Source organism: Pseudoliparis swirei, chromosome 12, assembly GCF_029220125.1.
Source record: "Pseudoliparis swirei isolate HS2019 ecotype Mariana Trench chromosome 12, NWPU_hadal_v1, whole genome shotgun sequence".
Lineage (NCBI taxonomy): Eukaryota > Metazoa > Chordata > Actinopteri > Perciformes > Liparidae > Pseudoliparis > Pseudoliparis swirei.
In genome coordinates this window covers 11,524,420-11,536,922 of record NC_079399.1, presented here as the reverse complement: position 1 = coordinate 11,536,922, position 12,503 = coordinate 11,524,420, and the positions used below count along the sequence as shown (strand labels likewise).

General features: G+C 41.6%; 1 protein-coding gene and 1 long non-coding RNA gene across 6 annotated transcripts in view; one reads left to right on the top strand and one right to left on the bottom strand.

Annotated features, from left to right (window-relative positions):
* LOC130202868 (mucin-5AC-like) overlaps window positions 1-12,503 on the bottom strand; it is a 35,859-nt gene that overhangs the window by 11,658 nt on the left and 11,698 nt on the right. The window lies entirely within an intron of this gene.
* Window positions 6,111-7,338, top strand: LOC130202869 (uncharacterized). Of its 3 annotated transcripts, XR_008833415.1 has the most exons (4): window positions 6,111-6,144; window positions 6,743-6,796; window positions 6,993-7,121; window positions 7,256-7,338. It is a non-coding gene; the product is annotated as an uncharacterized LOC130202869 (long non-coding RNA). The 3 variants fall into 3 exon arrangements; XR_008833413.1 differs by lacking the exon at window positions 6,111-6,144 and adding an exon at window positions 6,151-6,656 and having other exon boundaries at window positions 6,743-7,121; XR_008833414.1 differs by lacking the exon at window positions 6,111-6,144 and having other exon boundaries at window positions 6,667-6,796.

The following is a 12,503-nucleotide window of genomic DNA, read 5'->3' as shown; positions in this document are numbered from 1 at the left end:
GCTACCTCTGTTCAATAGCAGCTGGGGATAGTCTGTGTTTATTAATACATCAGCATTAAACTTTGTCATATTATGTTTTACATTAAATTGTGCTATGGACTGGATGCCAAAGTACAAATGACAGCATGGTGTAGACTCGTTTATCATCCCCCCTCTCTCCAAACATACACACACTTCCCTCTATCTCTCTACCCCCACACATAGGCACGTGCACAGACATTTTGGGGGGCAGGTGCTCAAACCAAAAAAAAGGGCACCCAATGCAAAAAAAAAATTATGACAGAGTTGAAGCATTAGCAGCAATACACTGATGATGCAATACATCCTCGACCTGCGTTTCCTCTGGGCAACATCAGACCACTCGCTTACATTTTCTTTATGAATAAAGATGAATTATTATATAGCAACAACAGTACAAGCGTTCTGATTGGCTAATGGGCGTCATGCCAACCACGTATTGCCCTCCTCACTGGTCTGATACGGATCCGTATTGCCCTCTGACGTCATTTTCAAAATGAGTGATATTGATAGACATCAACAGCCAAGAGCAGTGGTCCTCAAACTAAGGCCCGCGGGCCGGATAGGCCCGCCTCCACATTTGGCCCGGCCCTCTGAACAAGAGAGGCTTTATGATTTTTTTTTCAGTCTGGCCACGCAAATCCTAGACTAGCCCCTGTTAAATAGAACGGAATAAGAATTATCTCTCTCTTTTCTCTCTCTCCTCTCCTCTCTCTTCTCTCTCCCTCTTTCTCTTTTCTCTCTCTCTCTTCTCTCTCTCCCTCTCTCTCTCTCTCCTCTCTCTCTTCTCTCTCTCCCTCTCTCTATTCTCTAAACATAACTAACGTCAGTAAACAGCTGGATGAGGCTTTCAAATCACAGTTTAAAAAAAAATTTTTTTAGGAAACGTTGGACCAGTTGTGACGTCATGTTTTCAGCAGCGCTAATGTTGTAGTTGATTTATCACAAAACAACGTCAGGGGACAAACACCGTCATGACCTGTGTGTCTGGTGCTGCGGGTCAGAGGGAAAGGAGGCGCACCCGTTTGGTGGCGAGAGGAGACCTGCGCGGAGGAGGAAGTGGAGGAGGAGGAGGAGGGAGGAGCGCGGCGGGGGAAGGGAGAGGAGGGGGGGGGGGGGGGCTCGTGAGCGCCGCAGGGTTGCCAGGTCTGTGTGACAAAACCAGCCCAATGGCCAATTAAAACCAGCCCAATATCAGAACTCAAAATATGCCCGTGCCAAACCATATACACTACAAATATTAATATATTGATTCTCGCCCCTTTAAATATATGCTTGTTCAGTACTGTACGCTCCACAAACAAAATTCCATTCAGCTCCAGGACGAATAACACCAAAGCAATCTGCACTGGCTACACCAGGGACAACATAGTTCTGTTTTTAATTTGTGTGAAATAACACAAATCCCTGAAATGCAGGGGATCATAAAGTGATAGCTATGTTATAACTCCTAATAATACAAGTAATCTGCTTCATTTATTTAATCCACTGTATACTTTATATATTCTAAACTCTTATCTTCAACTCCACTTCTGAAGCCGGTGCTCTGACAAGTATATACCTTGTCTAAAACTCAAGAAGGTTCCCAGCAGAAAATAATTATATGTGCAGGTAAACGATGAAAGGAAATTAAAATGACTAGACCCAATCATGGATCATAAATAATTATGTATTACATACTACTCACAAAAAAGACCTTGCTATAAACCCAAAAACTACATTATATTATCATATTCTAAAATGTCCGATCCAACATAATTTAGGCAAAATGGTGGGATTTCACAAAATAATCAAGACAAATAAAACAAAAACAGTTGGTTGAACAATGTCAATTCATAAAAATTAAATGGCAAAACAGAACAATAGAGGGCAGGGCCTTAAATACACGATTAAAACCAAACAGGGAAGGGCAAAACAAAACCAAACAGATGAATACCGGTCAGGGCAAAATCGGCCTCCGTCTACACTGCAAAAATTTAAATCTAAATTAAATATCTTAAATCAAAGCAATGTATGCTTGTTTTTTGACTGACAAGATATTTATTCTTACCAGGCAGTTTTTTTGTTGGAGCATTTGGAGCACTTGTTTCAAGCGTTTTAGTCCTTAATTATTTTAATATGGTATTAAATCTTGTTAATGAGATTTTGTACTGGTTCTGAGCAAGTTAATGCTTGAAACAAGAATCACCATAATAATAAGGCTGTTTGATCAACACTGACAAGTACAGAACTGCTTTGTCAAAGTCAGACTTTCTTATTTCAAGCTTCCCATCCTTTCCATCTCTTTACAAATTTAAAACAGATGACGACTCAATGGAATGTATTGTTGTATTGTCAATATTAACACAGCACAGCAATTATTCATAGACAAAATACAGAACACAATTGTATATAATAAACATATCTGGGAACAACACTATTAGTCATTTGAACTGTTGTGCAATTATATTCCATCCCCAAGATGGTATTTTACTTGTACGCTTGGCTCTTGCTGCTAATTGTGTGGTAAAAGATCAACCAGCTTTTCAGCATCTACTAAGTGGCCTGTGCACGGTGTGGCACCTCAATTCGATAAGCCATGACGTTGCTATTAAAGCATACAGTTTGAAATGGTTGATATTCCAAATAATAAAGCCTAGAATCAACAAGAAATATGTTTTTCACCAGTCCAAATTCTGGCATTTTACAATTCAGTACTTTGGCAAAGATCATGGACTTTTGATTCATGGATTTATTACCATTTATCACAAGCCATTTGACTGATACAGCACGGTTTACTTCATTGAAACCTAGGAAGTCTCTAACTTTTCCGCGTAAATACTGGAGATCTTTAACCTCAGATACATGTCCCTTTTCCCTTTCATTTTAAATAATTGGGTGCATTAAAGCTTTAATATTTTGGCAGCTTTCATATATTTGGTTCTGATTAATCAGAGACTTGCAAATATACTTGCTCTGAGATGTCTCTAATCAACGTATATTTGCCGTTTGTTGTCTCGCTTTTCTACAATGCTGTTATTAATTGGAAAAATCGTACTCTAATCTTATTTAATTATTTTTTATGTTGTATGTTGCCTGCGTATTATTTAATTCTCATAAAACCAAAAAGCAGGTATCCTTTAAAAAGGCAAATAATCTGGGAAATAATTTGGGAATCGTTAATAAAACATGATTTAAAAAGAAATAATGGAGCTATGAACTTGTTTTTTCGTCCATCCGTTCCTGGGACATGCGAGTCTTTCCGAGGAAGGCACAGTCTCCTGCATTGGTAATATCTACCTGAAAATATGTTAACCTCTATCACTAATGTCAGGTTAAAATCAGTTCAAACAGTGTATGCATGTTACATAACTTTGACTTTGTCAACATATGCCTATTTTTATTATGTATTTAACATTTTTATTCTACTCTTTTTCAACATTTTGTACAATTATTATTTTTTATTCTTAGAACCCCTTTGTTACGGTGTGAGTGCTATTTAAAGTTATATTATTGTTATTGGTAATCTTTCCTATTTTGTCTTTTTTCTGGCAGGAGAGAGAATCATGTCACATAGTGGACAACCGATTGACTTGTGAGTCTTCAAGCAGTAATGATGACCACGCGTGCCTTTAGTTCCAGTTTCCTGAACATCATGCCATGTCTGCATGAGATTCCGTCCCCACCTGTCTTCAGTCTGGACCCAATGACTCAGACACCTGTCTTGTCAAGGCTGAATTGATGTAAGCGGTGATGTAGTTCAGTTTAGCAAATGATAGGATATCATGGCCGGATGAAGCAACTAACGCTACATGTGCGTCCGCTTCGTAAAACACCACAGCAATTGGCGACGAGGATAATGACTGTACGTTCACGCAGGGGAGGAGAGACACACTGTGTCAGTAGGCTACTAGTGAGTATGATGGCCCTGTTTGGGAGAATTGATGAGTTTAAGCTAGAAAAAGACAAGAAGAGCTTATGGAAGCTGGAGGAAACTAACATGATATTTCCAGTTAAGCACAGCAAATGGGCAGCACACATAGTGCCAGTGGAGAAAAAAGACAAGTCGCTCCGCCTGTGTGGGATATAAAGCGTCAGCTAATCGGGCAGTTGAAACCGAAACCTATACCCCTTGCCACGTTTCGAGGAGTTGATAGAAACCCTTAGTGGACGGCTTCAAGTAAATGGACTACGAGTTAAACGGTCCAAGTGTGAGTTTGGAAAAGCTTGAATAGAGTACCTGGGCCATGTACTGAATGAGCAGGGCACACACCTTCGAATGACGAAGTGAGAGCTATTCAGTAGGGTTGGGTACCGAAAACCGGTGCCAATATGGTACCGGTTCCAATACAACCGGTATTACCCGGACCGAAACGAAACGCACATTTCGGTGCTTCTTTCCAGTGCCCTGAGCCGATTAAAATTGAAAAAAACTATTGTTGTGAACTTCTCTGGTGACTCCGTGCTGTCAGCAGGTTACGATAGCCTATCATTAAACTTTGAGAGCGGAGGCTGCGCCGTGTGTGACTGCGTGAGCCCGTGTCGTCACCGGTCCCCCTGAACACGTGGAGACCGATGATGACGAGCAGCCTTAACTCAGATTAGTACCGTATCGTTGATTGCAAGTCTTGCATTCATAAAAGTAGCCCAAGAAATAATAAATTAGCCATTATAACCATGTTTAAGCTAGCTCGTAGCTAGCGCGAGCTACGAGCTACGAGCGTGACAGTCTGCTAGCAGATGTGTTGATGTACAGCGATCCCGGCTGTATACCCGGTGTTACCGGGAATATAATGACGGAGGAATAAAGACCGTGGGGCATCACTTTGTTTCAGAGTAACTCTCGCTGTCAGAAGCAAAACTTTATTTGTCACGTGTCATCTTCAGCACCTCTGATTGGTTGTTCTCTTTGCCCATCAAAACAGTGACAGGATTAACCCTATAAAGTCTGCACATGACAATACATATCACATCATATAATGGAGAACATATTGTGTATGTTAACAGTCTGATATCCGTTGTGTGTCGGTGCTCCATGATAACGGCTTCTACAGGGAATATGGCCAAAGAGGTTTTTTATGTCCTCATTGTGCGTTTAAAAAAAAAATATATCGTTCAGGCACCGTTTAGGCACCGGTATCGTTTTAAAAGTACCGGTTTAGCACCGGTATCGGAAAAAAACCAAACGATACCCATCCCTATTCAGAAGGCTCCGGCTTTTAATGTCAAACACCTCCAGTGTTTTTAGGATTTGTGAATATTAGTGCTGTGAAAAATAACGCGTTAACTCAGTTAATTAAATTACAGGTTTAACTTCGTTATTTTTTTAAACGCTTTTAACGCATGCGCAGAATGAGCTTCCAATCCGTCTGTTGTTGGTCGTCTCTCCAGCAGCATGTCATTCTGTCTAGTGTCGCGTTAACACGACTCCGATCTCCGTCTCGCGTGCCGCAGAGCTCGCATGCCGGCGTGTGCGCGCACATCGGGGCGAAAAAAAGTCACTTGCAAAATGAGCTTCCAATCCACCACTTCAATCTGAACTCTGTCCGCTCTCATGCAGACGGTCTGTTCATCGGTAATGATCCTTCCGCAGGTTCACCTACGGAAACCTTGTTACGACTTTTACTTCCTGTAGATCAAGGGTCTCAACACGTCGATCGCGACCCGCCAGTCGATCGCGGCGTAGTGTCGGTAGATCGCATGACATTAAAAAGATTGGCCCGCCCCCTGACCAGGGGCGTGTCTAGGGGGTGGCCAGGGGTGGCACGTGCTACCCCTGGAATCTGATTGGCCACCCCAGGTGCCACCCCATATGCTAAACTATGATTGGCTATCTGCCCACGGAGGCGGGAACGTTTGAATTGTGTGACTACCGAACTTTCATTTTCAACCGACAAGAAGACATCAAGAAGACATCAAGAGATTGCGGCTACTCGCTCCTGAAAGATGTGAGTAGCTAGAATTATTGATAACAGTTACACATAATGAGTCAGTGGTTTAAAAAGTTTGAACTGTAATAAGCTAAAACGTTTTTTGATTTTCACGATATGTGGTGCAGGTCTGTCATCATCGCGACTGTCGACAGTGTCGACTGACTCAGTTTGCTGCCTAGCAAACCTGTCCAGGGATTCTTAGCTCCTGAAAGATGTGAGTAGACTTATTGATACACATGTGTGAATGGTTTAAAAGCTAAAACGTTTTCCCATCTTATTTTATTATTTCCTGACTCAGCTTACTAGCAAACCTGTCGTCATCATTGTTTGGTTATTGTCAACGATGCTAACGCTAATGCTAACGCTAATGCTAACGCTGATGCTAACGCTAGCTAACTTAACGTTACAGTATGTAAATCTGTCTTGTATCTCTTCTAACTTTGTAACATTAGACCTGAGTAAGTTTTGCATGTCACATTCATTCATGCATTCATAATTAGGCTAAATGTATTGTGCAAGATATAGTGACATGCATCATGACATGCGACTATTACAGTATGAAAAGAAATCAGAACATTCAGGGATTCTTCAAAAGAAAGAAATCCAAAACAACAGAGCAGGACAGAGCAGCAGAAGCCAGCAGTGCTAGTCAGTCTGAGGATGAGAGCCAGCTTGACTCTGCTAGGGATGTACAGCAGGAGCCTCCAGCTTCAGCTGTACACATGGGTATGTAAAATCCTGATACCACTTAGCCTACTTACAAAAAGGCTGATTTTATTATCATTCTGATGACAACGTATGTGTTTTTGTAGACTCAGACAAGGATACTGGTGATGAAGGCCCTTCATCTTCACTTGCACATCAGGGTATGTAATGTATGCATCTTTATAAAACTATCTGCTATGACTTGAGATGTTTCACTTTTGCTATACTTATAGTGGCTTATACTGAGATTCAGGGCAAAGCCCTATTTTTAACAATACAGGTGTGAAAAAGCTAAATATGACTAATTTGACATACAAATAAATTGATACAACTGTTAAAATCCCTATATTACTTCAGGTGTGTCAAGTCAGCCACTCTCTGACAATGACACTGACACTGAGAACCATCCAGCAGTACCTGCAGGCCATGCAGTGACACGTGGGGATGGTGATGCAGCAGCCCTTGTGGCCCCACCTGGACCTCATGGTATGCCTTAATATTTCATATGAAATATATTGTACTTAATTCAATTCTTTCATCTGTACTAATGCCCCAATGAGCACTTCTGTCCCAACAAGTACATGACACTGATCCAATTCTCATGCTTTTGTCACTTTCAGATATTTCACAGTCAAGAGCAGCAGGTCCCTCTCAGCCTCGTTTAAAGGTTTTTCCAAGAACCCTCCAAGGTGAGAAGAGGAGGCGTTCAATCCAGTGTGGTTTAACCACAATTCCTGGCTTGAATACTCACAAAGCAAAGATTCAGCCTACTGTTACGCATGCAGACACTTCTCCCTGCCTGGCGGTCAGAATCTGTTTTCTCCTCAGAATCAGGCTTTTCACACTGGGAAAAGCAACGTACAAAGATGCTGGCTTTAAGTTGCATGAGAAATCTGAGTCTCACATTAATGCCATGTTTGCTTGGAATGAGCACAAGAGGCTATTGCTTACAGATTCTTCTATCTTAGATATGATTAACAAAGAGTACAAAAAGAAAGTTGAAGAGAATCGCAGTTACATTAAAACAGTTGCAGATGTACTGCTTTTGACAGCAACACAGAATATAGCACAAAGAGGTCACCGTGAATCGGAAGAATATGACAACAAAGGGAATTTCTTAGGAATTCTATAAATGATCGCTAAACACAATCCTATGGTAGCCCAAAAAATGAAGGGACAACGCAATGCAAAATAAACAAGCAATACCATACAGAATGAAATTCTGCAGTGCTTAGCAAGTATGGTGCGTGATGAGATTGTGAAGGAAGTGAAGGAGAGTGTGGTATTCTCTGTCATTGCTGATGAAACCAAAGATCTGAAAAAGAAGGAGCAGCTGTCATTAGTAGTTAGGTATTACTACAACGGGGCTGTGCATGAAAGCTTTCTTGATTTCCAACATGCCCAACATCTAGATGCTAAGTGGCTCAGCGAAATGATCATCCAGTGTTTAGAAAGATATGGCCTTCAGTACAAAGAAAATCTTGTTGGACAAGGTTATGATGGGGCCTCAGTGATGAGTGGCAAACACACAGGTGTGGCAGCCAGAATTAAGACAGAGGCTAAACATGCGTTTTATGTCCACTGTAATGCGCACTGTCTGAACCTGGTCTTAGTTGACACTGTGAAGTCAGTTCCAGAGGCTGATTGCTTCTTCTCACTGCTTGAGAAGCTCTATGTGTACATGTCAGGATCTTATGTGCACCAGAAATGGCTGGATGTTCAAAAGGAGATGTATGGGGCCAGCCTAGGAGTTACAAAAACTTAGTGACACAAGATGGGCATGTAGAGCATTGGCTTGCAGGAACTTCATGGATAGGTTACCAGCTGTGTTGTGTGTCCTTCAAAATATAAGCGAAGAAAATCATAGAGACAGATCCACTGATGCTCGAGGTTTGCTTGCACAGATTGACCTCACATTCATATCCCTCCTTGCAACCTTCCGAAAACTGTTCGGAAACACAAAGCTGCTTTCTGACCTGCTACAGTCACCCTCAGTTGATTTAGCTATGGCAGTAGACATGGTGGAGTCACTTCACGATACACTTCAGGAGTACAGGACTGAGACATTTTGTGATCAACTGTGGCATGACATAGTAGAGACAGCCAAACAGTGTAATATAGCTGTTGAGAATAGTGAGAAGAAGAGATCACAAAAAGTTAGCTCCAAACTTGGTGGGTCTTATGTGACATGTACTATAGGCCTGCGGAAGGGTAATGATGACAAAGATACATTCAGACAGAGACTACTCTACCCCATCCTTGACTCCATGATTGGTGAATTGGAAAGAAGGTTCTCAAAACCTAACTGTTTAATAATGAAGGGTTTACAGGCCCTAAACCCTAAAAGCAGTACATTCCTTCAAGACAACCAAGTATTTGGTTTGGGTGAAATGTATGGTTGTGATCAAGAAGATCTTACTCATGAGCTTCACCAGGCTAGGAGAATTTTGAAAAGGAAGGCTGAGAGTGGGGCAAGAGAGTTGGCAAGCATTCTAGACTTGACTGTGTTTTTAGAACCGTACCAAGAGGTGTTTCATGAGCTCTTCAGGCTGTGCAAAATAGCTGTAGCCCTTCCAGTCAGCAGTGCTGCCTGTGAGCGGAGCTTTTCTGCTCTAAAGCTAATTAAAACCATTTGAGGACAACAATGGTAGATAGCAGGCTAAGCCATTTAGGTGTGCTAAGCATTGAGTCAAGAAGAGCTAAGGCATTGAACATGGATGACTTTATAAAACTGTTTGCAAGCCAACACAAGAACAGGAGAATTCAACTGTTTTAAATGTATCTGGGCTGTTGTTTGTTGGCACTTTACTTTATACTGTGACAGTTTTTAATTGTATTTATTTTATTGGCACTTTACTTTATACTGTGACCGTTTTCAATATTGTTGGCATTATTACTTTATTTTAAGTTTGTTGGCACTTACTCTGAGAATGTGCATTTTCTTTTGTATATACAGTACTGTACAAGTTGTTAAAGAATAAAGTATGGAAGTTTTATATTACATTTGTATGGTGTCACTCTGTTGAGATTGGTAGGTCTGTTTATCTTTTAAATTAAACTTTAAACACAGGAATGTAAGACACTATAAAGTAATTAAAGTAGATATGGATAGTAGAGACAAAAATGGTAAATTAATGCTATGCCGTGCCCCCCGCCCCGATGTGCACTCGTACTTCATGCCACCCCTACATAAGTCAGTTCCCCACTTGGGCCACCCCAGTCAAAAAGGTCTGGACACGCCACTGCCCCTGACATGTTCTCTATAGCACGTCTTTGTTCTTTTATTAAACTAAACGTCTGTTGTTGATCGTATCTCCACAGCAGCATGTCATTTCTGTCTCTTCGCGTTGCGTTAACACTTATCGATCTCCGTCTCGCGCGCCACAGAGCTCCGTGCGCGCGCATCGGGACCGAGCAAAAAAAAAGTCACTTGTCAATCTGTCCACCTGTCCGGGCCGGTGAGGCTTCAGCTTTGCAGCGGTGTCCCCGCCGTCCCTTTCATCACGGCCCAGTTCATGAAGAAAACCCACACAGTCAGTTTGCCTCAGCAGCTGCTAGAGGAAGACTAGAGGCCTTTAGATTGTATCATGGTGGAGTTAATGGTTGACAAACAAGAGAAAATGTTCTGTTTAACCCTCCTGTTACCTTTACATTTACTAACATATTTTACCCTCGGGGTCAATTTGACCCCAGCAATTAAAACTTCCAGAAAATTATTAGAATTAATATTGCTTCCCAAGTTTAAGTGTGAGGTACTTTATGTTTGTTTGTTGACTACCTAAATAGCCCTTTAAATAAATAAAAAAGTTGATATTTCTTATATGTTTGACACAGTGAAAAACAGCCTGGGGTCAAATTGACCCCAAAGAACACCGACATTAAACATTGAATGGGGTCAAATTGACCCGAAAGGTAACAGGAGGGTTAAACATTCTGTTTAGGATGAAGATGTATTAATGTTCCATATGGAAGAAAACTGCTAAATAACTGCTGAGTTGCAGCACCATTGTATAGAAGAATGTATAAATGTATATATCCATCTTTTGTCATAAATCTCTATGTTCTCACAAAATATACCGAGAATACCTGTGATTAACCCGATTAAAATTTTTAATCGTTTCACAGCCCTAGTGAATATATAAGATTTCTTCCACATCAAAGCACAATCTTCGCAGCATTGTACAGACTGATCGGAACCCAAGTGATTTGTAAATGCACTGAGGTTGAACAGGCAGCTTGTCAAGTGTACATAACTGTTGACTACTGACCGGGTGTTAGCCCACTACGACCTTTAGCTTGCGATAACTCTGCCTATAGCATCGGAGCAGTTATCCAATACGCCATGCAAGGTGGGGAGCAACAACCCATGGTTTGTGCCTCCCGTACATTGTCTCCAGCTCTTGGCATACCTAAATTCCACTATGTACTTGTGGGGTAGACATTTTAACTTAATGACTGACCATAAACCAATGCCGACCCTGTTTGGTGAGCATAAGAGCCTGCCTACACTGGCCGCAGCACACATTCAGTGCTGGGCGACTTTATTGTCAGCGTATGACTACCACATTGTTTATTGCAAATCAGAAGAACACAGTAATGCTGATGGACTCGCCCGCTGTCCCCTGCCAGCTCCAGTCCACTCACTGCTGGCAAAGCATATACAAGAAGCACTACTCAACACAACACAGATTGCAAGGACGACACACACCGACAGCGAGTTGTCAGGAGTGTATAAGTTTGTCATGGAAGGCTGGCCCATTCAAGTAGAGGAAAACCTGAAGGAGTTTTACACCAAAATAAATAGGTTGTCCACAGAGCAATGTTGTGTCATATGGGGGAGCAGAGTCATTGTACCCTCCAAGATGAGAAGAGCTTTGTTAAAAAAGATTCACTCTGGCCACCGGGTCAGTCCTGTAAGAGACGACACACAGACTTTGCTGGATCATTCCTGAATCATATTTTCAAGGTTGTGGTCGATGCACATACAAAGTGGTTGGATGTGTTTCATATGTCACAGGTCACCTCTCAAGCAACAGCCATGAGGCTCAGGAGAGCTGTAAAACACGTATGCGCCATGGCATCCAGCAACAAAAGGGCCCGGAAAATTTTTTTTTTTTCCCAAAAAATAAAAAATTTTTTAAAAAAAAATTTTCCCCCCCAAAAAGGAAAAAAATTTTTTGGGCCCTTTAAAAAAAGGGGGGGGCCCTTTAAAAGGGGGTTTTTTTTTAAAAACCCCCCCAAAAAAAAGGGGCCAGGGGGTTTAAAACCCCCAAAGGGGGAAAAAAACCCCCCTTTGGTTTTCCCCCGGGTTTTTCCCCCCAAAAAAAACCCCTTTATTTTTAAAAAAATTTTAAAATTAAAAAAAACCCCCCCCTTTTTGGGAAACCAAAACCGGCCCCCCCCCCCCTTTTTTTTTTTCCCCCCCTTTTTCCCAAAAGGGTTTTAAAAAAAAGAAAAAAAAAAACCCCCCGGGCCCCCGGTTCCCCCCCGGGGCCCAAAAAAAACCCCAAAAAAAAAACCCCAACCCCCAAAAAAATTTTTTGGGGGTTATTTTTTGCTTTTTCCCCAAAAAGGGGGGGGGGAAAAAAAAAACCCCCAAGGGAAATTTTGGGGGGAATTTTTCCCCCCCCCCCCCCTTTTTTTTTTTAAAAAATTTCCCCCCCCCCTTTTTTTTGGGCCAAATTTGGGGGCCCCCCCCCTTTTTTTTTGGGAAAACAAATGGGGGTTTTTAAAAAAAACCCCCCCCCCCGGGGCCCCCGGGGGGGAAAACCTTTTTTCCCCGGGGTTTTTTTTTTTGGGAAATTTTTTTTTAAAAAAAAAGGGGGAAATTTTTTTTAAAATTTAAAAAAAAAATTTTTTTTGGGGGTT